This window comes from Sphaerodactylus townsendi, linkage group LG07, assembly GCF_021028975.2.
Source record: "Sphaerodactylus townsendi isolate TG3544 linkage group LG07, MPM_Stown_v2.3, whole genome shotgun sequence".
Taxonomy (NCBI): Eukaryota; Metazoa; Chordata; class Lepidosauria; order Squamata; family Sphaerodactylidae; genus Sphaerodactylus; species Sphaerodactylus townsendi.
In genome coordinates this window covers 51,345,078-51,349,295 of record NC_059431.1, presented here as the reverse complement: position 1 = coordinate 51,349,295, position 4,218 = coordinate 51,345,078, and the positions used below count along the sequence as shown (strand labels likewise).

The following is a 4,218-nucleotide window of genomic DNA, read 5'->3' as shown; positions in this document are numbered from 1 at the left end:
TAATGCAACATATTGAAAGTAGAGAGCCAGTGAGGCATAATGGTTAAGAGCAACCAACTCAAATTTGGAGAACTGGGTTCGATTCCTCACTCTTCCACATGAAACCTGTTGGGTAACCTTGGGCCAGTCACAGTTCTCTCAGAACTTTTTCAGGCCAGAAGTTGGCTATGGCAAACCACTTCTGAAATTTCTTGCCTTAAAAACCTATGGGGTTACCATAAGTCAGCAGTGACTTGACAGTACACACACAAATTGAAAGTGGTACCCATGCAGTTGCAGGTATTTCTGAAAGAAACCAATCCATAGTCTGGCTTTCAGCCACGTCTTTCCTGGAAGGTTGGTATGAGCAACTGATGCAGGGGAACCTCTGCTTGCTCATTGGTTTATAGCTCTCAGGATCTCACAAAGGTTGAGCTCATTGTTTAGGTGTTCTCTTGTATGCCTCATTGGCTACAGATGCCCAGAGGCAGAGATAGTCAGGAGTATGTTATTCCAACTTAGGCTGGTTCAGCTGATGTTAGCATTTTACAGCAAAGATAGACCTGTCAACAGTCACATATGCCTCAGTAACATCCATCTTGAATTACTGTAACATATTTTATTCCCAACTTGTGTGAATACCATGGGTTGCCAATGTGCTCCTAGCTTAATACATAGTGAAGGCGTTAATCCTCAAGACCTTAAATAACACAAGATGGGAAAATAGAGCATGTTACAGTAATACAGTTTTGGTCAACCTGCACATAACCACCTCACACTTTATTGTAAACCAAGGAAGCCTTTTTTATGGGAACTGTCTGTTCAAGAAGGAGCCTGCACATGGACTTTCTTGGTAGCTTCTTCCTCTTTAGAATTAATTTCCTTCTGCATTGTGAATTGTTCCTACTTCAGTAGCCTTCTGGTGTCTAAAATCCCTTTTTTACTCCTGAAGAACTTTGTAGTCAAATCTGTCACTAGTGGTTGTAAGTTCTGAACAGTTGCTATCTATTTTAACAGCTTCACATGGATTTTAAAATTGTAAACCACTTTAAATGTTTTTTAAAATAGAAAGCCAGCATGTAAATATTCTACTCATTTTAATAAATGGAATGAATCTTGAAGCCATATAGCTCATTAATTCTCAGATTTTTGTTACAATGAGTTCAATTCAAACAAAGACAAGATGAAGAAGGCACTATAAGGTGATGGTAGGTGACATGGTGGCCTGTGCATTAAAAAATTAAGCAACAACTGTGATCATGATGATCAGCTGAATTTAATCCTCTGTGAGATAACTTCTAACCAATTTTCCTTCAGTGTCCTATAAAACCTTACAGAAAATTCATCTGTGAGCAATTTACTCCATTATTGTCAAATATTTATACTGCCAAAAGTACTTCTTGGTATTATCGTAATTTCAGAGTAACATAGTTGATATTCTAATGTATCTGCAACTCAACAGATTGACCACAGTTTGGACACAGTGCTTATGGCTATTAGTCAGAGGGTTGTAGATGGATTGTAGCCACTGTATCTTGTTTTCTCAAAAGTCATAGCCAACATCCATTGTTTCTTCCTTTTCTGTGTTTGAATCTTCTATGAAATGTCTGAATCTTCTACAAAATTATCTAGCAAGCTTTATGTTAAACAATTTATAAAGTCAGCCAATTGCCAAGAGAACCTTTGATATCACATGATTATCTAGAGGTACTCTTTGAACATAATGCATATCTGGGGGGAGGGGTTCTGCCCCTAATATCATGAATATATCAGACCTTAAACAGGGGCTTCTCTAAAGGCAGTGTATTTCTTTAGAAAACTCTACTGCATGAAGATCCAACTTAATAGTGACTGACCAGGTCATTGTACGATGAAGAAAAACATAGAAAAAGAGCATATTTTAAGTCTTAGCCTCTTTTATATTAAAAATACAGTTTATTTCTCAGAGTGCAAAAATGTTACGGTTGGAGGCTGGTTGTCATGATGTAGGAAATAAAACACCTAATGTTTAAAAGAAATCTGAGGGTGGCTTCTTAAATTATGTGATTAAACATATATACCACTGGTTCTGGTGGATTTTCCAGGCTGCGTGGCTGTGGTCTAGTGGATCTTGTTCCTAACATTTCACCGGCATCTGTGGCTGGCATCTTCAGAGGTGTATCACAGAGGGAAGTCTGTTACACACTGTGTCTAGAGAAAAGGTAATGTTTGGGGTATATATTGTCCATGTCCCAGGGTGGGGAACCAATCAGTAAGTGTTTGGGTGGAACTTGTTATGCAAAGATGTGGTTGATAGTATTGTGGGGCTTATCAGTCCAGGGAGTGATTCACCTTTTCATGCCCTGTAGTAGCAGCAGAATTAGTAAATGCAAATCCTGTGTTTGGGTAGAGTCCATTGTTCATGAACTTAGCATGCTCTTGGGGTTTGCTTTTGGTGTTTTTAAGTACTTGTAGCCATGCTTTGTTAATTCTCAGAGTCTCTTCTTTCCTGTTGAAGTTGTCTTGGTTGTGAATTTCAATGGCCTCCCTGTGCAGTCTGACAAAGTAACCTTCTGAATTGTCCAGAATTTCAGTGTTTTCAAATAAAATGTTATGTCCAGTTTTGTTTAAGACATGCTCTGCAATTGCAGATTTTTCAGGATGGTTAAGCCGACAGTGTCTTTCGTGCTCCTTAATACAAACCTGAATGCTGTGTTTTGTGGTTTCTATGTAGACCTTTCCACAGCTGCAGGGTATGCGATAGACTCCTGCAGAAGTGAGGGAGTTCCTCTTGTCCTTTGCTAAGTGTAGCATCTGCTGTATTTTCCTGGTAGGTCTGAAGATGGTTTGTAGGTTATGTTTCTTCATCAGTTTCCCTATTTGATCAGTGATTCCCTTGATGTATGGTTGAAATATTTTTCCTGTGGTGGGCTGTTTCTCCTCAGTCTTCTGGGTTTCTCTTAAAGATGCCAGCCACCGATGCAGGTGAAACAAGGAACAAGATCCACCAGACCATGGCCACACAGCCCAGAAAACCCACCAGAACCAGTTGAATCCGGCCGTGAAAGCCTGCAACAATACATATATACCACTGTTTGTGCAAACAGTAGTATAAACTTCCACTTGTAAATGTGATCTGAGATGATTGTTCTACACCATGGGCAGCTTTTCTCCCTACTGAACTACAGAGCTCTGCATTCTTCACAGAATATGTTCTGGTAGATGAGAAAAACAGGCTTCTGGAACTCAGGTTGGCAGATAAAGCAGATGTCATCTATGTTGGCACACTGCCTCTTGCTGGTGGCCACACTGTAACTCAGTCGGAAATAAAATACTTGCAAAACTCATCTGAAGTGCTTCAGGTGTGCAAAATAGCTTTAGGATAAGATAGAACAGAACCATCAAGATCCCGAGACTCCAGTCAAGCACACTTTTCTGCTCCCTCAAGCCAACAAGGTAGTGTACCTAGATGGACATAATGACTTATGGTTATACTGGCAGATTTCTTCCAGCAGCATGTATCAGTAACCCTTGGAATTAAATGACATTATTAAACAAGGCAGCAAAAGGATGATGCATTTGAAACTCCTGAAGAGGAATTTCAGGATGACCTATGAGATTCCCACTTCAGGATGACCTATGAGATATCCAAAGTACCTGCCAGAAATTTGTAAAATCCACAGTTGGACTCAAAGGAATCAAGATGTAATGAAGAGATTGGTCATAGAAGTTCTATTATAAAAGGGCAGATGATCCTGTTAAGAACAAGAGTAACCCAGCACAGTGCAGTCTGGAACACCTTTCTCTTAGAAAAACCTGATTTACAATGCTTTTGCTTGTATACATAAATGTTGTTAGCAGCCCAGACCTAGACAAATGCCAATGACATGCTGCAACATGGGTTTGACAGCCAGCATCAATATGTATGGAAAGTCTTGTATAGCCACTGCAGGAAATATTTAAGCTCCAATACATAGCTTCCACTTTGTTCCTCCAAATCCCCACTGCCCTTTTCAGCCCCTCTTGCTTCACCATGAAAGTGAGTGGGGGAGTGACTACCGGTTCCTGAATATGGAAGCTACCTGGAACCAGAATTTTCTCCAACCTCCTCTGTTGCAGAACTTAGCTGGATGTGAAAATCCCCTCCCTGCTGACATAATCCTTCTTCTGGAAGTCTTGCCATATAAGCACACTTTGGGGTGGGGTGGGGGATGGGGAATCACTATTTCCTGTTGGAATGGGTTTGCATGGTGCCTGGTG

General features: G+C 40.4%; 1 pseudogene; it reads right to left on the bottom strand.

Moving 5' to 3' along the window:
- Positions 1-646: 646 nt before the first annotated feature.
- On the bottom strand, positions 647-3,943 carry LOC125436985 (annotated as a pseudogene).
- Positions 3,944-4,218: the final 275 nt, after the last annotated feature.